Genomic DNA, 25593 nt, shown 5'->3' on the forward strand with positions numbered 1-25593 from the left:
AGGAGAAAGCAGGCAAAAGCCTCTTTGACCTTGGCCGCAGCAACTTCTAACTCAACACGTCTCTGGAGACAAGGGAGACAAAAGCAAAAATGAACTACTGGGACCTCATCAAAATTAAAAGCTTCTGCACACCAAAGGAAATAATCAGCAAAACTAAAAGGCAACCAACAGAATGGGAGAAGATATTTGCAAACGACATATCAGATAAAGGGTTAGGATCCAAAATCTATAAAGAACTTATCAAACTCAACACCCAAAAAACAAATGATCCAGTGAAGAAATGGGCAAAAGGCATGAATAGACACTTCTCCAAAGAAGACATCCAGATGGCCAACCGACACATGAAAAAATGCTCCACATCACTCATCATCAGGCAAATACAAATCAAAACCACAATGATATACCACCTCATACCTGTCAGAATGGCTAGCATTAACAACTCAGGCAATAACAGATGTTGGCCAGGATGCGGAGAAAGAGGATCTCTTTTGCACTGCTCGTGGGAATGCAAACTGGTGCAGCCACTCTGGAAAACAGTATGGAGGTTCCTCAAAAACCTAAAATTAGAACTACCCTACAACCCAGCAATTGCACTACTAGGTATTTATCCAAGGGATACAGGTGTGCTGTTTCTAAGGGACACATGCACCCCAATGTTTATAGCAGCGCTATCAACAATAGCCAAAGTATGGAAAGAGCCCAAATGTCCATCGATGGATGAATGGATAAAGAAGATGTGGTGTATATATATATATATATATATATATATATATATATATATACTATTACTCGGCAATCAAAAAGAATGAAATCTTGCCATTTGCGACTACGTGGATAGAACTAGAGGGTATCATGCTAAGAGAAATTAGTCAGAGAAAGACAAATATCATATGACTTCATTCATATGAGGACTTCAAGACCCAGAACAGACCCAGAACAGATGAACATAAGGGAAGGGAAGCAAAAATAATGTAAAAACAGGGAGGGGAACAAAACATAAGAGACTCATAAATATGGAGAACAAACAGAGGGTTACAGGAGCGGGTGTAGGAGGGAGGATGGGCTAAATGGGTAAGGGGCATCAAGGAATCTACCCCTGAAATCATTGTTACTCTATATGCTAACTAATTTGGATGTAAATTAAAAAAATTAAAAAAACCAGAATGTAAACATACTAAACAAATAGATAAATAAATGAATAAAATGAATTAGGAAAAGAATAATATTTCCACATTTTATCTTATTTAGAAATGATCCAAATACTCAACAAATATCTATCATTTAACTTAACCTAGTATAACTCTAAGGTTTTAAGTTACCAGAAAGATTTTGGAAATTATTTTCAAGCAGACATATTATAAAACGGAAGTATTGTTGAAGGATTCATTTATAAACTTTTATACCACTTACATCTATTTAATTCATATGTTCCTAATGATTATTTTTGGACTGCTCATGAAAATCGTATGAGACATTAGTAAGCTAGCCATCATCTTAAGTAATTTTGGTGTTGTTGACAAATTGTGTAACATATGCTTGTTTGGCAAGTATCAAAATCACAGAAGTAAAAAAAAAAAAAAAAAAAAAAAAGAGGTTAGACTGGGAGAGAGCCAAAGCATAAGGAGACTCTTAAAAACTGAGAACAAACTGAAGGTTGATGGGGGGTGGGAGGGAGGGGAGGGGAGGTGATGGGTATTGAAGAGGATGAGCACTGGGTGTTGTATGGAAACCAATTTGTCAATAAATTTCATATATTAAAAAAAAAAGTCACAGAAGTAAAGAACCAAAAATTTAAACATATGACTTCCTTTTTTTTTTTTAAATTGCTGTGTTTGACATACATCAGACAATTAATTTGCTCTATTTTTTATTCTTAGGATAAATTGTAATTTTATGATCTTGTTAAAGGATGAAGTGAGGCATATTAAAAATTTTAAGAGTTTATTTGATATGGAAGCAACCTGTGTCCATCAATAGATGAATGGATAAAGTAGATGTGGCATATATTTACGATGGAATATTATTCAGCTGTGAAAAAAAAGAATGAGATCTTGCCATTTGCAACGACATGGATAGACCCAGGGGATATTACGCTAAGTGAAAGAAGTCAGACAGAGAAAGACAGATACCATATGATTTCACTTATATGTGGAATCTAGAAAACAAACAAACAAAAAACCCAGAAACAGATCCGTAAATACAGAGAACAAACTGATGGTTGCCAGAGGGAAGGGGGTGGAGCAGGGGTAGCATGGTTGAAGGGGTGTGGGAGGTACTGGCTTCCAGGTATGGAATGAATAAGTAATGGGAATGAAAGGTACAGCACAGGGAATATAGCCAATGGTAGTGTAATATGTTGTCTGGCGAAAGATGGCAGCTCCACTCGCAGTGGGTATAGCATAATGTATATAGAGTTGTTGAATCACTGTGTTGTACACCTGAACCTACTGTAATGTTGTGTGATGACTCCACCTCAACAAAAAAAAAGAGTTTATTTGAGCAAAAGTCTATTCAGATGGGGCAGCATCAAACTGGAAGGGGTTAGAAGGCACTCTATGGACAGGAGCCTGGGGAAAGACTCAGAGAAGGTGTGGAAACCAAGTCAGAAAATCACTGATTGTTTACAGCGTAAAGTCTAGTTGGCTGTTGGTGCTTGGTTGTCCTTAGGTTTCAAATTCACAACCTTGAGCTATTTATAGACCTTGGTTTTAGTTTGCTTAGGTGAGCTGCCAAGAGCATTAGAGTCACTTCAGTGTGATGGCCTCCTTGTTTCATGAATTCAACAATCTTAAATATCTAGTAGAAATAACTTAAGCTTATTTGAGTAGTAAACCCAAGTAGAATATAAACACATGCCTCCATTATCCTAAATGCTGACGACTCTGAAGACATGCCTGTTTTTATTAAACCAGTAAAATTAAATTAGCCCCATTTTCCAAAGATGATTCCAGTTCACGTGAACTTAAAAGGTACTTGGATTAGTTCCAATTTTTCTGAAAGTTTTAGCAATATCTAATTGGTGTAAGTGCTTGTGTTTTTCTAAGCCAATTAAAATAGATCTCTTATATGGGATTTTAGATTAATTCTGGCAATACCTTCTGGAGGGAGAAAATGCCACGTACACGCATCGTACATACATAGACACAAACATGCAGACAGACACAAGAATCTTAAAGCTTGCATCCTAAAATTTTAGCCGTGAGTCAGGCCAACATAGCATTCAAACCCCACAGGTTTATCTAAAATGGCTGGATCCAAACTGTGTTTCTGGCAGGTGGAACAGGTTTAGGCTACCTGCTCAATGAAGCCTACCAATATTTGGGGGGAAGACTTTCATTTGCCCTGATATGTAATGATAGAGGCTGTGGACTGAATTTTAGGCAAGAGCTCTTTTGGAAACACCAACAGATTGAGGATTTTAAAAGCTCATCTGAGTGGATAAAATATCTAGTTCATTTTTGGGAAGTTAGAGTAAGGAGCCCTTCAGTTGAGGGACCAACAGTAACCTCCTTGGAAGTTTCCATTTCAGAGAGGTTTCTTGGCTTCTTGAAACAACAGTTCCTATCATCAGAGGTTTGGGGCAACTGTTACTTAGAAAGTTCCCCCCTTTTGTTTTTTTCTTAGGTGCAGAACAGTTCCATTTCCAATGTCCTGACCTTTCACAGTATCTGCAAGAGTCTTCAGATGAACAAGGGAGATGTGGGAATTGGTAAGAAGGATGTCTGGGCTTTGAATTACTTCTAGGGTGTCACTTTCCGTCTTTGTAAAGATTCGATTAGTAAGATGGGGTCAGTTGTTTTTAATTCCTCAAAGAATTCGGTCACCTCAATGATAATAGCAAGGGGGTGACTCTCATCCAACTACATCGTTTTGAATTTGTTTCTTTATTTCAGAAAGATTTCCGACTAAGATGAAAATCTGAGGATTCCCAAATTCCAGATTTATACCTATGTGCCTTTGGGATGTTTTTAAGTCATTCCACAAAGGCTAGAGTTTGTTTTCTTTTCCTCTGAGTACATAGTTCCATTTTAGCCCAGTTATTCATAGGTGAGGAGGCCTTAAAAACAGCTCCTCTTGGGCCGTGAATGCTGGCCTCCAATTGGGCAACTTCTGACCACAGACTCTTAAAAAATCCTTTCAAATATATTATTATCAGGTTTGGTGAAGACAAACGTTGAATTTTCCTGGCAGTATCGACCCTCCCACTTTGTTTCTTTCCAAAGGTATACCAATTACAAATATGACTCAAAACCAAAGTCAATAATTATGCCTTTTTATAGCTTAACCAGGGACCCAAGAGGCTTTCCAAAGCGGGTGCAAAAGACGCAGCTACCATGATCTAGAGCTACTCCCAAAGGCAGCCAGAAGAAAGAAAGACTTGGGGCGCTTGGGTGGCTCAGTTGGTTACGTTTCCGACTTCGGCTCAGGTCATGATCTCACGTGGGGTTCATGGGTTTGAGCCCCACATCGGGCTCGTGCTGACAGCTCGGAGCCTGGAGACTGCTTCGGATTCTGTGTCTCCCTCTCTCTCTGCCCCTCCCCTGCTCACGCTCTGTCTTTCTCAAAAATAAATAAACATTTTAAAAAATTAAAAAAGAAAGAAAGAAAGACTTAAGTGAGCTTCCTGATCTCTGGCAATAGTCAGTAGGATATCAGCAACAGTGGAGTGCAGCCCACATCTCTGTGTGGTCAACTACAAGTTCTTGGGGTTCCCCAACCTGAAGGTTGGCTGTTTGCAGATGCAGGTCTGACAGCCTGACACAAAATGGACAATAAGGAAAGCAATGGCTGTCCTTGGGAGAGCAAGGATCAACAACCAAAGAGTTCTCAAAACCAAGAGTCACCCAAGAGTAATACCCAAAGAACTGGTTCTTCCAAGTGTTTCCTCCTGCTAATCCAAATATAGATAAAGAGGGGCTCTTGCTGTCCTCATTTGATCAGAAATCTGTGAGGCTGACTTGGTATGAATTTTTACTTTTTGCAAGCTTTGTCAGACATCCTGAGTTCTCAGCTACAACCTCTAAAATGATTGAGGTGTCCCACCTGTCCTTTGTGATAGTCAAAACTCTAGCGGAGTAAAAAAAAACAAAAACAAAAACAAAACAAAAAAACCAAAAACCAAAAAACCAAAAAACAATCATCTTTTCCTCTATTCTCTGAGGTTCGGTGAGTGGGGCCTGTGAATTAAAGCTATGAGACAGAGTAACAGGAAAAAAGTTTATTTTGCAGGCACACAGCGCCTTCTCAGAAAAGAAGTAAAAACTCAGAGAGGCAGTTAGGCCTGGGGCTTGTATGTCATTTTAAAAAAGGATGATAATTGTGGGGTAGACGCTAGACAAAGCAAACTGGGGATTTGGTAAATTGTGGGAAGGTGACTAGGAGAAGTATATACTAGTAAGTTTTGTTAGGCAGTCTCAGGTGACTTGTCTTCCAGTACAGGAGAAGGGGACATCTTTAAAAATGGAAATTTCCATTATGAATGGAAGCGAAAGGTATGCCCTGCTTTTAGTCAGACGGGGTGTGGTGGTGTAGACTCTTGCCGTGTTTGTTGTTTCTCAGTGCCTTCAAGGTAAAAATAATCATTATGCCAAAGTGGCATGTTCTGGTCTCCTTCACAAGTTTCCATAGTGAAGAGGTTGGGGGCAGGTTCCCCCAAATGTATCCCTTTCGCCTGTGGACTATCTTGGGCTGAAGGTGATGGAGACCCTGTGGGCTCAAGAGAAACTTTTGCCCCTCCCTTAACTATGTAGAAGAATCTCCATTGGGGCTCTTTCCAAGAATAAGAATTTTTACCAGAGATAAACTTTATCTGAGTGGCCCACGTGGATGGTGAGGCAAAGGTATATGAATTGCATGCCTTCCCTCTGAAGTCCCAGACCCTTACCACTTTCTTCTTAGTTCAGGATGACATATATACCTCATTTGGAATTTCCATGTCTGTGTGGATTCCCGGGACATACGACATTAAGTTTGACTTTCTTCTGTTAACCTGTCTCATGTCAATTTGATTCTTAGTCCAGCTAGAGAGACCTTGAAGGGGGCAGGATATTCTTCCTCCCCAACAGTGGGGTACACACCCCCAGCATGGCTGATTCCAAGTGATGTTACCAGTGTGATGTCACTGCTTGTGGATTTTGGAACAGTGCACATGGCTTCAGCATACCCCTGTCTGTATCTCCTTTCTTCCACACCAAGAGTCCTGGTGTCAGGGGCACAGGGCCTAATAGATTAGAATATCCCACAGTTATTAAGTTGCCTTATCCCCTGTTATATATGCAAAAGTGTTAGAGCAACACCATAAGTACCATTGTTAGCAATATGCTTACTGAAAACAGCAATTTGTTTTTGCATTGTGCTTTCCATTCTTCTATTAAAAAAAAGTTGTTCTACATCTATTTTGTCAGGGTGCATAGCTATTACATACCATACTCTCTCTTTTAACCAGAACTTGGTCTGAGTTCAAAAGGAACTGTATCTCCGATGTTCACCATCAATGCTTTTACATCAATGTCTCTCCCTCGTCCCTTCAATTGTCCAAAGCTTGTTTTCTGGAAGAAATCATGGGAACTCAATTCTCTGAATTCTTGCATGTTGATAACAGTTGTCTATGACTCTAACACTTGAAATTCCATTTTGCTGCGTATAAAAATCCTTGGTCACATTTTCTTTCCTCATGAAATCAGAGTAGGTATACTCTGTTTTCTCCTGTCAAAGTCGGACGATAATCTTGTCAGGGAGCAAGAACTCCTGTTCCCTTCAAGGTCTTTCTAGCTGGACTAAGAATCAAATTGACATGGGACAGATCCACAGGGGAGAATCAAATGTAACAGTGTACTTAACGGGGAATCCGCAGAAACACTGAGATTCCAAAGACAATCAGAATGAGGCGTGCATGTGTCCCTCAAGGGGGTAGGGGTCCGGGACTTCAGGGGAAGACATACAATCCTCAGGAATAATGTAAAAGAGTAAATGCTTGGTAAACAAATGTTTGCTGAGCCACTCGGACACATGGGACATAGAGGACTTTGGTCAACAGGCCTTGCTAGGCTCCTTCTTGTCAACCACACCTGGTAGTATAATGTGGTGATCTGTGGTGATAGCTCCCTTCCCAGAACAGGTCCTCGAATTCTTTTTAGGCACTTGTGGGGGAAGTAAAGAGCTTTTTTTAATGTATCTGCTGGGTTTTGATTGCTTTTTCGACTCACAATAATCTTCGTGCCAAAGTAGCCCATCTTGAGGTGGCCTGCCCTAGTTCCTACAATATCAATATTTTCCCCTCATAAATCACTTTTTGCCTAGATGCCCAAATATATTTTCTTAGCATTTTTCTTTAAAAATCTCATCATCTTACTGGAATGTGTCTTAATGCTGAACATTCTGAATTAATATTCTCAGGTACATAGGGAGTGCTTTCAATATGCTTCGAATATGTGCATTTTTTATTTCAGAAAAACCTTCTTGAATTACAGGTTTTAGAATTGTTCTCTGCTATTACTTTTCATCTTTAGGGGCTCCTGTTATCTGTAAGATATTCTTGCCTATCCTCCATATTTGTCATATTCTTTGAAGCTCATTTTACCTTTCCTCCATTTCTCTTTGATTTTTTTTTTTTAATTTTTTTTTTCAACGTTTATTTTTTTTTGGGACAGAGAGAGACAGAGCATGAACGGGGGAGGGGCAGAGAGAGAGGGAGACACAGAATCAGAAACAGGCTCCAGGCTCTGAGCCATCAGCCCAGAGCCCGACGCTGGGCTCGAACTCACGGACCGCGAGATTGTGACCCGACTGAAGTCGGACACTCAACCGACTGCGCCACCCAGGCGCCCCATTTCTCTTTGATTTTAAGATCATTGTTTACTTCCTTTCACGGTCCTTTTAGTTTCTATTTCTTCATTTTTCTTCTCTTATTTCCAATTCTTTCCTGAGTCGTTACTTCATATCTGAGTTTCCCTCGTCCTGATTTAGTCTTCCTTCATTCCCTTGACGCCTTTAGCTTGTTTTGGAATCATAGGCTCTGGCTCGGGTGTGTTTTGTGGGCATGTCTTTGCGGCGTGCTTTTGTGGTCTGTAGGGATGTTACTCTCAAACTTGCTCAATTTTCTTCTGACGATAACTTTGATAGTTTTCAACCATGATTCTTTAAAAAAAAATTTTTTTTAAGTTTATTTATTTTGAGAGAGAGAGGACAAGTGGGGTAGGAGCAGAGAGAGAGGGGAGAGAGAGAATCCCAAGCAGGCTCCGCACGTCAGCACAGAGCCTGATGCAGGGCTCGAACTCACAAACGGTGAGATCATGACCTGAGCCTAAATCAAGAGTCCGACACTTAACGGACTAAACCACCCAGGCTCCCCAACCATGATTCTTTTCTAATGCACGTTCTTACGTGAATTTACTTCTCCTCAGCATCCAAAAGGAGCGCTTTTGCCAGTTCACTTAACAATGCCTTCTGTTTTTCGTGAGTATGTTAAAATATGCAAGCTTGCCTACTGAAATTTCTCTTTTCCTTCTTTTCTCTGTCCTTTCTCTTTTCCACATTTCTCTTGTCCTTGTCCTGCAAGATTCTTATTGCATCCTAGGAGTTTCCACCCCATGGAGGGTCCTATCTTTATCCCTGTGGAGGAGGAAGGATTGTTCTAACCCTTCAGGTCTATTCGTGGGCTCCTTGCATTTACTGCTATTGGATGGATGACCTTCCTATTTTTTGATGATGTTCTTTCCATAGGGGAAACTCAGTGCTGTTTCAGGTTTCCTCTTTTTTTTTTTTTTTTAATGTTTATTTATTTTTGAGAGGGAAACAAAGAGACAGAGAATGAGCAGGGGAGGGGCAGAGAGACAGGAAGAGAGAAAATTTGAAGCAGGCTCCAGGGCTCTGAACTGTCAGCACAGAGCCCGACTCGGGGCTCAAACCCATGAACCATGAGATCATGACACCTAACTGGCTGAGCCACCCAGGCACCCCAGGGTTTCTCTATCTTTAGGTCCATTAGACGTTTTATTGTTCCCCTGTTTCTGCTCACACGTACTCTGATAGCACCAAATCTTGCAGCTATGCTGTGACTCATCCTCACTGCCTTTACATTTTGGGGTCTGTGGGGATACCTTGTCAACTAATTTTCTCCCAAGCATTGTCCAGGGGTTTTGGTTTTGTTATCTAGTTCCTCAGTCCACTGCACCTAATAGATAAATGGCCCTTGATCCATGTTAAAAAAAAAAAGAAAGAAAGAAAGAAAGAAAGAAAGAAAGAAAGAAAGAAAGAAAGAAAGAAAGGGAAGTTTTAATGAGTTAGTCTTAATAATTTGCACCCTGGACTCTGACTTGAAATAAACACATCAGGGCAGAACAAATCAGAATAATCCTCCTGGGAAAGCACTAACCAAGCTGCTTAAAAGCAATTTTCCTGAAAAGTAATTAAAGTTCCCTAAACTAGAATCTCTGACAATAAATAACATATCTTAATGTTTTCAATTTATCCAATATATGGTAGTTGCCCCCCTTATCTGAATTTTGCTTTCGGTTACCTGTGGTCAACCATGGTTTAGAAGCAGATAATCTTCCTTCTGATGTATGATCAGAAGGTCAAAAGTAGCCTAGTTCTGCATCACATGCCTACGTTACTCACTTCATCTTATCACGTAGGCATGTTATCATCTCACATCATTATAAGAAGAAAGATGAGTACAGTATGATATTTTGAGAGAGAGAGACCACATTCACATAACTTTTATTATAGTATAACATTATAATTGTTCTATTTTATTATTAGTTGTTGCTATTAATCTCATACTGTGCCTAATTTATAAACTAAACTTTATCATAGGTATGTATGTATGCACAGGAAAAACCAGTATATGTAGAATTCAGAACTATCTGCCATTTTGAGCATCCACTGGGGGTCTTGGAATCTACCCTCCATGGATAAGGGGGCATTGCTATATTTTTACTGGGAATTAGTTACATGTTGTGTATTCTGTTATAAGCTATTCTAGATAGGAATAGGTATGAAATGTAGCCCCTCTCCTCAAGGAGTTTCTAATTTAGTTAGGATTATATTGGATAGCTGAAGTAGGAAGGTGATTTGTAAACTGCAATGCTATAAACCATGTCAGTCATTTAACCTCTTGCTGCAGGGGTCTCATGTGAAAACTCCCCTTCTCCATTGTTCTCTGTAATTTATGAAGATCACATTGCATGCACTACTTGGAGGGAAGGAAAAATGGATAGACCAGGTTGTTGTTGTTTTTGACCTTTATAACCTAAAACAGAACCCTGAAGAGGAGCAGAATTTGCCACCTCAAAATATCTGTTCGGCTTAAGGATTGTTGTTTTGAGCTAAAGGCAATGAAAACTGATCAGATTCAGGAAAAGCCCTTTACTGCCTCCTCAGTTGCCTAAACTTACATTGGAAAGGGGGGCCTGTATCAGGGAGAGAGTTATTACCTTTTTACCTAAGAAACTTATGTATATAATAGGTCAACCATTGTTTTCTAAATATCTCCTCTTGCCTTCCTGTGAATGGCCTTCCTTGCCTTTGCAACCCCGGCCCCCAACCCCTTTCGTTAGTTTGTCAGCCTCAGTAACCTGGCTGCTGGCTGCGGCTGCCTTTTGGAATATATATATATATATACACACACACACACACACATATATATATATACACATATATACATATACATATATATACATATATACATATATATATACATATATACATATGCATATATACATATATACATATATATACATATACACGTATATATGTATATATGTGTATATATACACATATATGTATATATATGTATATATACACATATATATACATATATACATATATATACATATATATGTGTATATATACACATATATATACATATATATACATATATATGTGTATATATACACATATATATACATATATATGTATATGTATATGTATATATGTATGTTTTTTATTTGTTAGTTTGTTTTTTTGAGTAGACTTCATGCCCAGCATGGAGCCCAACGTGGAGCTTGAACTGACGACTCTGAAATCAAGACCTGAGCTGAGATCAAGAGTCAGATGCTTAACTGATTGAGCCACCCAGGTGCCCCTGGATCTTACATTTTTATGGGGCTCTTGTAAATACTGTTAAAAAGAAACCACAAGCCCAAAATGGAGTCACTTGTGCTAGGCCATGTCACCAAACCAGGGCTTAATACCTAATCTAATTGTGGCTGCAACCTCCACCAGAAATGTAGTCTTAACTGAGCAGTCAGGAATTTTGTGGTCAGCATCAATAAGGTAATGTGGCACATAGGCCCTCTCTGCCCCCAAAGAAAGATGAGGTACCCCACCTAATAAGACCCTTTTGTCCCCAAATGAAGGTGACCTCACTTGAAATAATTTTTTTTCCTGTTTATGACTTATTTTTCCTGCCTTTAAAAACTTTCCCTTTCTGTAGCCCTTTGGAGCTCTCCTCTCCTTGCTAGATGGGCTGTCGGTGATTCGTGAATTCATGAATAAAGCCAATTAGATCTTTAAAATTTCCTCAGTTGAATTTTTGTTATTTAATAGTAAAAAGTGTGTGTGTGTGTGTGTGTGTGTGTGTGTGTGTGTGTGTGTGTGTAAGTAGGCTCCATGTCTAGTGTGGGGCCTGAACCCATGACTCTGGATCAAGAGTCACATGTTCTGACTGAGCCAGCCAGGCGCCCTGAAATTTGTTTGTTTTTACCTGTTAATCTGTTCTTATCAATTTGATTCAACCAGTTAAAGAACCTACAATACAGGAAGGGAAAATGTTTCCATCCCCCAAAGGATGTTTACCTTAAGAAAAAAATCGCAATGGTCAAAGAACCAAATCTAAGTTGCAAATGGATAACTGAGGTAGGAAATGGCTCCTTTAAGCTCTTTTGCCATCTTGAGCAAGAACTCAATGTGTCAAATCAAGATTGATAAACCAGATAAACTGAGAATAGTAATTTACATGCAAACAATTCTCTCATTTATAAAATTGTTAGTGAGCTCTCATTCTGCTTTTGTGTTCGATTTGCTTTTTTGCTGTTTGCATACTTGTATCTCCCCCTCTCCCTCCCTCCCCCTCCCCCAGCCCTTCACAGCTTGGTTCTGGTGCCTTTTTAAAAATTTTCCTGGTGATTGTCTATAGAGTTCAGTACTGTGTATAGCCGAGTCAGGAGTCTGCTCTGTCAGATATCCTGGGACTCTCTGGACTTTGGCTCTTCTCTTGAAATGAGGGTAGAATATCATGTAGGGCAGATAGAACACTACATTGTCCCCCAACATGACTCCCAGTGTATACATCCTGTTGAATCTTCCCTTTGAGTGAAGGTGGGACCTATGAATGTGGCAGACTACCACTCCTGTGAGTAGGGTGTGATACATGGTAACAGTGAAGTGTAAAGGTATTTAAGGTCCCTAACAAGTTGACATTAAGTCAATCAAAAGAGAGATTATTTTAGGTGGGCCTGATTTATCATGGGACTCCTTTAGGTCTAGAGAAGAAACAGAAGAAGTCAGATAGATTTGAACCAACAGCAGCAGATGCTCTCTGGTTGGCCCTGAAGAAGCAACTGCCATGCTGTGGGAAGTGCCATGGGGCAGGCACAGCGGGAGGTCCTGGGAGCTGAGAGCTTGGTCCTATAATCACATGGAGCTGAATTCTCCCAGCAACCATGAACTGGAGGAAGACTCGAAACAGAATGTTGTAAATTGCTCAGTTTGTGGTAACTTGTTACCCAGCTATAGAAAGCGAATACACAAAAGTCCTTCTGCTGAATGTCAGGATTCATACTGTCTCTCCCCTCAGCTTTGTCTCTATCTCACAGCACAATCCCTAGAATAATCTGTGAAAATTTAGCCCCTAGGAACAGAAAGTCTCAATGCATGTCTGTTGCATTGCATGGGTGAATGAAGGCAAGAATGCAAATAGCTGGATACTCTGGAGTTTCTGCTTCATGTGTTTCACTTTTCTCCAAGGTGTTCATGCACCGGATGCAGGTAAATATTTTTCTATAGGGCAATTATGGTTAAAGTGCCAGAATGATTGCTCAACTATGTCCCTGAGGCTGTCTGGTCCTGGACTTTTGTTTGTTGGGAATTTTTTGGTTACTGATTCAATTTCTTTGCTGGTAATTGACGTATTCACATTTTCACTTTCTTCCTGATTTACTTTTGGGAGTGTATATGCTTTTAGGAATTTACCCATTTCTTCTAGGTTGTCCAAGTTGTTGGCATATAATTTATCCTAATGTTCTTTTATAATCCTTTGTATTTCTGTGATGTCAGTTGTTATTTCTCCTCTTTCATTCCTGATTTTACTTGAGTCTTCTTTTTCTTTCTCTTTCTTTCTTTCTTTCTTTCTTTCTTTCTTTCTTTCTTTCTTTCTTTCTTTGTTTAGAGTCTGGTTAAAGGTTATCAATTTGTTGATCTTTTCAAAGAAGCAGCTCCTGGTTTCATCTGTTCTATTGTTCTATGTGGAACAATCTGTCCTATTGTTTTTTAGTTTCTGCTAACTTTCTGTTCTAATCTATTATTTCCTTCCTTCTACCGGTTTTGTTTTTGTTTTTCTTCTTTTTCTAGCCCTGCTAGATACAAGGTTAGGTTGTTTGAGATTTTTCTTGCTTCTTGAGGTAGGTCTGCATTGCTATAATCTTCTCTCTTAAAAAGCTTTTGCTGCAGCCCAAAGATTTTGGACCATCGTGTTTTTGTTTTCATTTGTCTCCATATACTGTTTGATTTCTTTTATTTCTTGGTTGACTCATTCATTGTTTAATAGCATGTTATTTAGCCTCCATATATTTGTGGTCTTTCCACATTTTTTCTTGTGGTCGATTTCTAGTTTCACAGCATTGTGCCTGGAAAAGATGCATGGTATGACTTCAATCTTTTTGAATTTGTTAAGACTTGTTTTGTGACTTAACATGTGATCTATTCTGGAGAATGTATCATGTGTTCTTGAAAATAATGTGTTATCTGCTGTTTTAGGATGGGATGTTCTGAATATATCTGTTAGATCCATCTGGTCCATTGTGTCATTCAATGCCACTGTTTCCTTGTTGATTTTGTGTTTGGATAATCTATCCATTGATGTAAGTGGGGTATTAAATTCCCGTACTATTATTGTATTACTATCAATTACTTCCTTTATGTTTGTTACTAGCTGCTTTATGTATTTGGTTGCTTCCACGTTGAACGCATAAATACTTATAATTATTACATCTTCTTGTTGAACTGTTCTCTTTATGATTATATAGTGTCCTTCTTTGTCTCTTGTTACAGTCTTTGTTTTAAAGTCTATTTTGTCTGATAATAAGTATTGCTACCCTGGCTTTCTTGTCACTTCCATTTGTATGATAAATGCTTTTCCATCCCTTCACATATTAATTATACTTTTAATGATACTTTTTAAAAGGACATATATAATTCTTTTTCAAATTAAAATGCATCATAATAATTTTGTTAAGTCGGATTCTGTTATGCTTCAGGTATAAATGAAGTACTTTTTATTTTTTTAAGTTTATTTATTTTGAGAAGGAGACAGAGAGAGTGGATGAGCAGAGGAGGGGCAGAGAGAGAGGGAGAGAGAATCCAAGCAGACTCTGTACTGTCAATGCATGGAGCCCGACATGGGGCTCAGTCTCACAACTGTGAGATCACGACTTGAGGCAAAATCAAGAGTCAGATGCTTAACTGACTGAGCCACCCGTGCACCCCATGAAGTACTTTTAAAATGTATTTCATAGTTAGGTCTATGTTTTTTGGACTTAGCAAACATTACCAAAAATTTTAACCATACACAAGAGTGGAGAGAAATATAATGAATGCTTATATTGGTTTTCTATTGCTGCTGTAACAAATCACTATGAATTTAGTGACTTAAGGCTACACAAACTTGTTACTGTTCTGTAGGTCAGTAGTCCAAATGAAGTCTCACTGGGCTAATCAAGGTGGTTCTGTGAACGAATCCATTTCCTTGCCTTTTACAGCTTCTAGGGGGCTACATGCCCACATTCCTTGGCTTGTGGCCCCTTCCTTCCTCCATCTTCAACATCACTAACAGCAGGTGGAGTCCGTGTTAGGCTGCATCTCTCTGACCCTCTGCTATGCACTGAATGTTTGTGTCCCTCCAAAATTCACATGTTGAAATCCTAATGACTGTGGTGATGGTGTTTAGAGGTGAGGCTTTGGGGAGGTGTCCAGTCCTGAGGGTGGAGGCTTCATGAATGGGATCAGTGCTCTTATAGAAGAGACTTCCTGGGGCTCCCTCACCCCTTCTACCATGTGAGGGCACAGTGAGAAGGTGCCAGTGATGAACCAGGAAGGTGACTCCCAATTTTCAGCAACCATGCTGGTACCTCAGTCTTGTATTTCCAGTGTCCACAAGTTTGAGAAATACATTTGTGTTGTTGATAAGCCACTTGGTATTTTGTGTTTTGTTATAGGACTGACACACTCCTGTGTTACCTCTCCTAACTGACACAGCTGTCCTTCCATAGGGAAGGACCCAGTGATTAGACTGGATAACCCAGGCGAACTTCTCACCTCAAAGTCCTTAACCTTAATCACACTTGCAAAGTCCCTTTTCCCATGCAAGGTAACATAGTCACAGGTCCGGAGATTGGGATGTGAAAGTCTCTGGGGGGCCATTGTTCTTCTACCCACTATGCCATGCACCCCTCTTCTTGCTTCAACATTACCAACATTTTGCCAATGTTGTTTCTTCTCCTACTTCCCTGTTTGCTTTTTAATTTCCTGCAATATTAAAGCAAATTCCAGAAATCTTATAACTTGGCTGTACTTTAGTTTCTCTAACCTTAAAAAAAAATTAACCACAATAGCATTATCACAGCAAAATCACCACCAACAATTCTTTGCACATCCATTCCATGTACAAGTTTCCCAATCTTTAATTCTTTTTTTTTTGAAAGCTAGTTTGTCCTAATTCTGACCCAAACAAGACCCACATACTTGCTTTGGCTCAGTGTGTCTCTCAAGCCTGCTTTATAACAAATTTCCCTCCCCTCCTCTCTCCTTTTTTTTTTTTTTTTTCCTGATGCTGTTTATTTGTTGAATAAAGAAGGTAGGCCATTTGGGCTGTAAAAATTCCACATTCCGGATCCAGGGAATTGCTTCCTGGTGGTGTCATTTAACCTGTTCGTTTGGTCCTATATTTCTTTAAGCTTGGAGTTAGTTATAGGCTTTACTGGATATATTTACTTTTTTTTTTCTAGTTAGTGAGAATACTTTAGAGATGATACTGTGTGCTTCTGTTGCATCATGTCGGTGTGCATATGGTGGCAAGTTGTGATGGTAAAATTGTTAACCAGGAGGTATTTGAAAATATTACAATATTCAGGGGCCACTGGGTGGCTCAGTCGGTTAAATGTCCAACTTCGGCTCAGGTCATGATCTCGCAATTCGTGGGTTCCAGTCCCGCATCCGGCTCTGCGCTGACAGCTCAGAGCCTGGAGCCTACTTCGAGCTCTGTGTCTCCCTCTCTCTCTCTCTGCCCCTCCTCTGCTCATACTCTGTCTCTCTCTCTCAAAAATAAATAAATGTTAACAAATTTTTTAAAAGAAAATATTACAATATTCTTAATAAATAATAATGTTTCCATTTACTGCTTACTTACCAAATAGCAGGCATTTAGCTGGTTGCTTTCTATACGATTTCTATTATATCTCTGCACATTAAGTATACTCAGCAAAAAATATACTAGAATTCGTTGGTTGGGAGACCCTGTGTGTTATTGCTTCGAGCTTCAGTTTTACTTCTTGTAACGTGGGGTAATGGTTCTTGCTCTTAATTTACAAGCTTATTCTGAGGATTATTTGAAGTAATGGATGTGAAGGCCCTTTGAAAAGTAGACCATGCCATGCTATACTGTTATTAACATTAGTTTGAAAAAAATGAAAACTAAGTCCCCAACAGTCGCTCTGATGGCCTCATTTATTCATTATACACTCCCTGAAAGCACTTTGCCAGGCCCTGGAGAAGACGACAGTGAGGGAGACCCAGCGTGGGACTCCGGAGCGCGGTCCAGCGGGGCAGGAGGAGGGAGCGAGCAATCACAGCGCCACCCATCGACGCCGCGCGGAGGTCCGGCGGCTCGGCTTCCCGCCGCAGGCAGCTCCCCGGCGCCCGGGGCGCGGAGCCCGCCTCGAGCCGCAGCCGTGCAGACCGGAAGCGAGACCGGGGCCGCCCTGACCCACGAGCGGGGCACCGGGGCCGCCGCAGGGCCGCCCTGACCCGCAACGGCCGGCGCACCCGCCTCCCCTCACGGGCGCTCGGTGCGCCAAAGGCTTCGCGGCCGCCGCGCGCCCCTCGCCTTCCCGGACGTTGTTCTGAGGGTTCCAGGGAAGCTGCAGCACTAAGGACTCACGGGGAGAGAAAAGTCTAGAAGACGTTAAGGATGGCGCAACGGACCGAGTCGTTGCGGAAGATGCGACCAAGTGTTGGGTTTTGCTTCTTTGCACCGACTGTTTAGGAACGCCGTGAGCCGCAGGGCCGAGCCGCTACCAGCTGGTCTTTCCGCACCGCCCGAAGAGTGCCGGGAGCCCGCGTTCCAGAAAGCCGGCCCCCGGCGGGGGCGCGGCTGGGGGCGTGCCAGGGGCGGGGCTAGGGCGGGCCTCTCCATGGCGACTGTGCGTTTCCCCGCCCGCCCGAGGCCGGCGGGGCGGGGTTCCAGGGCCGACCGGGACCCGCCGGGCCTTCCGCGCGGAAACTGGAAGCTGGCGGGGATGGTCGGCGGGCTCCAGGACAGGTGAAGTGATGGGGGTCCGGCTTGCCCGGAAGCCTTTGCTTTCTGATCCGCCTCCCTTGTTGCTCTCCGCCCACAGCAAGCAAGATTTTCCAGGAATTCTTATGACCGTGTTATATAATATTTAGGCTTCTAGGTTAATTGCTATTTCTTGTTACTGCAAACTGGAACCTCCTTGCCTTTTTAGCATTGCAAGTTAGCCTATTGAAAAAACGGTATTCTGGGAATTAGTCATTCTTTGCTGGCGAATCACGATTACTTAAGGCCCCTGTATTACATCGTAGGGGCCTCTCTCTAGTTTACCTATGTAGACTGACAAAAAGAAATACGTCTTATTAAAAAATACCATTTAAGATGGAACATTTAACATGCAAATAGCCATTGATGACACTGTGGTAATATGCTTAAGATAATGGGCAAGTAAGAGAAAAAAACTACAGGTCAGTGCATGTTAAACATGTTTTAATGTTGTTTTTGGGTGGAGGGAATTTAGATATTTAATGATAGCTTTGAAGTTAAAAGTCAGTCAACGGATAAAATATTTTGTTCCCAATTATGGATTGCAGCTACTGTTCTTATGTGTTGGGCAATGTAGAACAATGTTGCAATATGAACAATATAAACAATGTTGTAATAATATAGAGCAATCTTAATATTTTATGCTATAATTTAAAAGAGCTATTCTAGAACAATAACATGTCAGTCATTTCTGTTTAGTGTGTGGTTTTCAGGTTATTTTTGTGTTGTAACGGCCAATCAGCTTCCTTCTCCTTGTGCCACAGGGCAGCAGTCACTGCCCTCTGGGAATTGATGCATCTTCCACTTTAATTAAATAGCTAAACGAATGAAAGATTCTTCAGTAACACACACATTTTGTTTTATTTCAGGTAGAGGTGCTCTGATTTGGGGGAACACAAGCCAACTTAGGGCCTTCATACCAGTCTCATCTACCAGTTGTATCCTTTAAAAGGTGAGAAGGTGACTTAGTGATATTCCCTTGAACACAGGCTCCCAAGACTTCTTTTTAAATATAAAAGTAGTGGCTTTATGGGGTGCCTGGGTGGTTCAGTCGGTTAAGCGTCCCAACTTCAGCTCAGGTCATGATCTCGTGGTTTGTGGGTTTGAGCACTGCATCCGGCTCTGTGCTGGCAGCTCAGAGCCTGGAGCCTGCTTCAGATTCTGTGTCTCCCTCTCTCTCTGCCCGGCCCCTGCTCGCACTCTGTCTTTCTCAAAAACAGATAAACATTAAAAAAAATTTAAATATAAAAGTAGTGGATTTAGATCCAAAAGGAAGCCTTTGCTCTAGGACATTGTTAGCTTGTAGGGTCTTGTGCGTGTGTTTTGTGTTTGTGTGCTGCTTCCTTTTTAAAGAAAATTGTGGCAAAACCTGCATAACATAAAACTTAACCATTTTAACCGTTGTAAAGTGCACAGTTCGGTGACGTTTAGTACATTCACATTATTCTTCAACCATCACCACTATCCATTTCCAGAACTTTTTCTTTTTCCCAAATTGAAACCCTGTAAATAATGACTGCTCATTTCCCCCCTCACCCACCCTGACCCCTGGCCACCACCATTTTACTTTGTCTCTATGAAGTGTCTACTCTAGTCCCTTATGTAAGTGGAAGCATATAGTGTTTGTCATTCTGTGTCTGGCTTATTTCACTTAGTATAATGTCTTCAGGGCTCACCGTGCTGTATCATGTATCAGAATATCATTACTTTAAAATAAAAAAAATTTAATTGTGGTAAAATATACATAAAATTTACTATCTTGCCAACTTTTCTTAGACTTTTTTTTTAAAGAGCAGTTTTAGGTTCACAGCAAAACTGAGCAGAAAGTAGAAAGTTCCCATATACCCCTGCCCCCACATAGCACAACCTCCCCCATTACCATCAGTCTCCACCAGAGTCATACATCTGTTACAATTGATGAATCTACACTGACATATCAAAATCACCCAAAGTCCATAGTTCACATTAAGTCTGCTCTTGGTGATGTACATCTAAGGGTTTTAGCAATGTATAGTGATATTATATCCACGTATTAAATATCCACATATAAAAATATCCAAGAGTATTTTTACTGCCCTAAATATCCCCTGTTCCCCGCCTGTTCATCCCTCCCTTCCTTCCCCTAAGCTCCCTGGCAATCACTGATCTTTTATGGTATCCATAGTTTTGTCTTTTCCAGAATGTCATATAGAAAGAATCATATAGTATGTAGCCTTTTCAGGTTGACTTCTTTTGGTTAGTAATATGCATTGAAGGTTCCTTCATGCCTTTTCATGGCATGATAGTTCATTTCTAATTTCGCACTGAATAATATTCCGTTGTGTGAATGTACCACAGTTTGTTTATCCATTCACCTATTGAAGGGCATCTTGGTTGCTTCAGAATTTTGGCAGTTAGGAAAACAGCTGCTGTAAATGTTTGTGTGCAGGTTTTTGTGTGGATGTAAGTTTTCAACTCATTTGGGTAAGATAACAAGCAGCACGATTGCTGGATCACAGGGTGAGAGTATGTTTAGTTTTGTAAGAAACTGCCGAACAGTCTTCCAAAGTAGCTGTGCCCTTGTGTATTCCCACTAATAATGAAGGAGATGGTCTGTTACTCCACATCCTCGCCAGCATTTGGTGTGGCCAGTGTTCTGGATTTTGGTGACTCTAATTTGTGTGTGTGTCTAATAGGTGTGTATCTTGTTCTTATTTTAATTTGCATGTCTTTAATGACCTATGATGTGGAGCTTTTCATATACTTATTTGCCATTATACTTCTTTGGTGGGCTGTCCTTGAAGGTCTTCGGCCCATTTTAAATTTATTTTCAATTATTAATTTTTCATTTTCCCCCCAGCTATATTGAGATATAATTGACAAGTAAAATTGTACATATTTAAAATGTATGATGTGATGATTTGAGATACATCCCTATAGTGAAGTGGTTATCACAGTCTACACAACCATCAACTAAAACATCCATCCAATCGCATGGTTATTTTTGTTTGTGGTGTGTGATGAGAATGCGTAAGATCTATTGTCTTACTTTTGCCCACTTTCTAACTGGGCTGTTTGTTTTCTTTTCTTTTCTTTTTTTTAACGTTTATTTATTTTTGAGACAGAGAGAGACAGAGCATGAACGGGGGAGGGTCAGAGAGAGGGAGACACAGAATCTGAAACAGGCTTCAGGCTCTGAGCTGTCAGCACAGAGCCCGACGCGGGGCTCGAACTCACAGATCGCGAGATCATGACCCGAGCTGAAGTCGGCCGCCTAACCGACTGAGCCACCCAGGCACCCCTGGGCTGTTTGTTTTCTTATTGAGTTTTAGGAGTTCTTTGTATATGTTTGATAATAGTCCTTTATTAGAAGTGTGTTTTGCAAATATTTTCTTCCAGTCTGAGGCTTGTCTTCTGATGCTTCTGAATCTCTCTGTACTCCATTTTTAAGTGTATAGTTCAGTAGGGTTGACATTGTTGTCCAATCTTTAGTGCTTTTCCATCTTGCAAAACGGGATCTACACCCATGAAACAACAACTCCCCGTTTTCCCTTTTCCCAGTCCCTTGGTCACCCCCATTCTACTTTCTGTTTGTATGAATTTGATGACTCTAGTTACCTCTTATAAATGGAATCACATAGTATTTGTCTCTTTGTGACTGGCTCATTTCCCTTAGTATCATGTCCTCAAGATTCATTCATATTGTAGCATGTGTCAGGATTTCTTTCCTTTTAAAGGACTGAGGAATATTCCATTATATATACACACGTGCCACATTTTGTTTGTCCATTGATCAATTGACAGACATTTGGGTTGTTTCCACCTTTTGACTGTTGTGAATAATGCTGCTGTGTACATGGGTGTACAAATATGTGAGTCTCTGCTTTCAGTTCTTTTGACTGTTTACCTGGAAGTGAAATTGTTGGATCATGTAGCAGTTCCATTTTTAATTTTTTGAGGAACCACCACACTGTTTTTTATAGTGGCTGCACCATTTTACATTCCTACCAACAGTACACATGCATTGCAATTTCTCCACATTCTCATCAATGCTTATTATTTTTTTTGTTTTTTTTTTTTATAATAACGATCTTGTTTCTCCCCCTCATCCTTTTCTGTTTTTTTTTTTTTTTTTTTTTTGCTGTTGTTTGCTTGTTTTTGAGCAACTTGCATGAGATCACATACTAGGAAATAATACAACTGGGATATAGACTTCCCCAGCTGCTGGATCATGCCATCCCCGGGGCTTAGGAGAGAACCCAGGAGCTACCAAGCAAGTACATGAAAGTCATGTACTTCCCTTTTGGAAAGAAAGCTCTTTTCTCCAAAAAGGCTCAGGGAAGATTACTTCCCTTCCATCAGAGGGCCACCCAAACTTTTCTTTGGAAGAGTTCCACACAGGGGCTGGTGAGAAAATGTGTTCTGGCCACCTGTTTTGCCCATCTTTAAATTCCTGCTTGGCCCTTTGACCAGAGGGAACGGGTACATCTTCTTCAGCTGTTCCTCTTGTTCCTATGACTGGAGACTGTGAAGCATTTAAAGACCAGAAGAGTGATAATATATGTTTGTAATTCTAGAACGTTTGAGACAGTAAGCTTAAATGGGGGTCGTTAACTCCGTGGATGCGTATTGAGCACTTACTGTTTGCAGGCACTATCCTGGGCACTGGCAGAGGTGGGATGTGAAGACGGTGACTAGTGCAATGAGAAATGTATTTTATATCATGATCAGGACACACAGATCCGTGTACTGAAAAGTGGAAGCAAAAGTTTGGTGAAATAAACTTTATGGTGCCCTGCCTTGACTCTGTACAGTGCTGGCTAATTTTTTCTATTCTGTTTTCTTCTATCTAATTTTTTAGAAGTCTGGTCACAAACCACCAAACTGATTTCATGAACCAGAGATGGGTTTCTTTTGGCTTTTTGAAAAATTCTGGGTTGGGAGATGTTACCGATGCCATCGTGTGTGATGTCAGGAATACGGAGTGTGTCGGTGGTAGAAATCAACATCTCCAGATTCCGCGCTTTAGTTTTTACCAGGGCCCTCTGGGACCTTTAATATCAAGTGTAGCTCTCTTAGAGACAAGTCAGGAAGGGTCCTGAGGGGAGTGCATCTGCCTTTTGATCCCAGCCAGACTGAACATTGTTGGGAGGCCCGTATAGTTTTCCCGCTGGGATATCATTCACGGAGTTTAATAAAACTGACAAATTGACCTTGGGGGGTGAAAACATGAACATTTCAGTAATTTTGCGTTTTGAACCCAAATCTGCTACATGCAAAGGAAAGCGTCTCATATGGACAGAATTCTTCATCACTTAACCACAAGCACTTAACACGCAGAGAATATCATCTTTATTGAAACCCCTCATAGCTTAGTTTTACACCTAGTGATATAAGATGGATAAACATCTTTTCCCCCCATGTATTCACTGAGGAGGCAGGAAGAGCTGGCCATATCTGGGCCTGGGTGGAGCACTCCACAGTGTTCTGATAAAGGACCAGACCCTCCTTCCATTTTGTCTTAGAAAGAACACAGTTTCTCTCCGTTAGCCTGTAAAAACCTGGATGTGGAAGATATAGTAGCATTTAGTTATTCAGGCTGTGTGGCTGTGGAGATTTTAAATCACTGGCCTACATATTATGGTTGAGATAAAATTTCAAGTTTACTTCTAGTAAGGGAAGGGTATGGGGATTTTGGATGTCGAGCATTAGAAAGTCCAACTCAGTAAATGAGTGGGGAAGATAGCCAAAGATGGCCACAGCTTCTAGATTCTAATTTCTGGCCTTTATTCTCCACTGGGCTTCATTCTCCCTAATCTGATTATGGCCATTTGAATTGAGTTCCCTTGCCTTGAGCCTGTTGAAATTCATCAGATTGTAAGGTTTACTGTCTAGTCTAATCCTGATATACCTGCTTCATTTAAAAAAAAAAAATCGTGAACATTATTTCTGTCAATCTCCATGACATCAGTGGAGGCAAGTGCTGTGACCCCCATGATGAGGCTCAGAAAGGGTAAGTGGCTTTGCCCAAGGTCACATGTAGCAGAGCTGAGCAGTAGGTGGGGTTTTGTCCAATTCATCATAGCTACTCTCTCTGCTGGTGGGTATTCATAACGTAGGAGAAAATACTAGAAGAGGAATAAGTGGCTGCTGATTCCCTATAGAGCTCTTCGGTTTTCCTGTTTCCTACCAAGAAAGGTAGGCTCAGTTGTCCCATGTCTGCTCCAGGGGTGGAGTGTCCTTTGCTCCCAATGGCTGGTGGTCAGCATGCTTTTTCTCACAGGTCAGCTGCATCAGAAAACGAGGACGCAGTGCTGTCCCTGGGGTTGGCTTAAGTGCAAGTTGGCTTGAACCCAAGGAGGAGGTCACTTTATACCCATCTGGAAGCAGCCATAAGGTAGGAGTGGCATCTCATTACGTAATGTGCACCTGGCATGGGGTCCTTGCTGTGTCAGTTCTAGGGAGAGATTGGATCCCTTCGCCACCCCATCAGCCCTAAAAATTACTGTCTTCATTTCAGGAGGTAAAAGGGGATATGCTTTGGCCATAACATTGAAGACCGCATTGGAGATACTACTTTGATGAGTCACACGATGAGTGTGGATAGAGAAGGAGAAGTAGTTTCCCAAGATTTGAGCAAAAGGAATTTTTGCTTTAAGGATTTGGTGTCAGAGGTTGTCAAATAATGGTTTTCACTCTGGTGAGGAGTTCTATTTCTTAAAAATGATCACACTATACTGGAGAGCTGATTGACATGGTGTTAGGGTTTTCTCAAGAAAGTATGGAACAGTAGCAGCTAGCTTGCTCTCCCTCTTTGCCTTGCCTTTTTTTTCCCTCCTACCCTCCCTCTCGCCTTCCCTCCCTCTCTCCTTCCTTTCCTCCCTTCCTCCTTCCCTCCCTCCCTTCCTTCATTCTGAGTCCTCTGGCTGAATGGCTCTGTGTGGAATATCTTTTATTTCTTTGTGGAAAAAAGAACACAGACGCTTGAGGGAAGGGCAGGGGCTCCCCCAACCTTTTGTTGCCACGTGGCCTTCCTTAAGCTGAGGAATTGTTCCCTGCCTTTGCTGCAGTCAGCCTGGAGGCAGGGGCCAGGCTGAGCCTCAGCGGGATCCAATGGGAACCTGGGAACCGGGTGGGGGAGAGCCAGCGCCACCTGTGAGTGCAAACCCGTGGCTTGTCTCTGTGTGTCCTGTTCTGCTCCCTTGGTCCAGGGAAGCTGACAGACTGCAGCTTTGTGTCCCCTCGGCTCCTGGCCCCCACTCTCTGCTGCACTTGGAGGGCAGGGTGGGCCTGCCGTGCTCCAGGCCACCCATCTAACCTTGCTGTGTTCCTGGATCTTAGCTATCACCACCGAAACCAGCTTCTCTGATGAAAGGAGGTGGGTGTAGAGAAGCAATTAGAAAGTTGTCATTCTGGTTTTTACCTCGGCCAACTTGGAGCCTATAAAGAGCAAAGCTTTGCATGTTAAGAGAATTCTGAGGCTAACTCCAGAAGGCTGGCATTCCTTCCTCTCAACTTGTCCTCTGCGGCGTGAGGAGACATTAAAGTTTTAGGAAGTTTTCAGCTGCTGTTTTTAGGATTTCAGGAGATCCTTCCACCTTTTGAAAGAAAATGAGACATTAAGACCAAATGGTTGCTTCAGACATATTTGACTGAATCAAAACAAAGGAAATTGGATGGTATTAAGAAATACATTCATTGTTCCTTAGAGTCTTTGTCTCTCTCTTACGAGCATCACCCAAACAAAATCCATACCCTTAGTTGTTACTGGCAGCAACTGTACCTCCTTCTGGAGTTTGACTGCTGATAAGTGGATGACAGCAGGAGTCCTTGCTTTCTCCTCA

General features: G+C 41.1%; 1 protein-coding gene across 11 annotated transcripts in view; it reads left to right on the forward strand.

Moving 5' to 3' along the window:
- Positions 1–25593, forward strand: part of MPPE1 (metallophosphoesterase 1) — a 56424-nt gene that overhangs the window by 16572 nt on the left and 14259 nt on the right. For 3 of the 11 annotated variants that reach the window (XM_045459235.1, XM_045459244.1, XM_045459238.1), the window contains exons 2-4: positions 3625–3709; positions 18640–18722; positions 24033–24146. The gene's annotated coding sequence lies outside the window, so the exon portion shown is untranslated. Of the gene's footprint in view, positions 1–3624; positions 3710–17183; positions 17756–18639; positions 18723–24032; positions 24147–24963; positions 25128–25593 lie in introns of those variants that run through there. The other 8 variants (XM_045459234.1, XM_045459243.1, XM_045459246.1 and 5 more) reach the window with 4 other exon arrangements.

Source organism: Leopardus geoffroyi, chromosome D3, assembly GCF_018350155.1.
Source record: "Leopardus geoffroyi isolate Oge1 chromosome D3, O.geoffroyi_Oge1_pat1.0, whole genome shotgun sequence".
NCBI lineage: Eukaryota > Metazoa > Chordata > Mammalia > Carnivora > Felidae > Leopardus > Leopardus geoffroyi.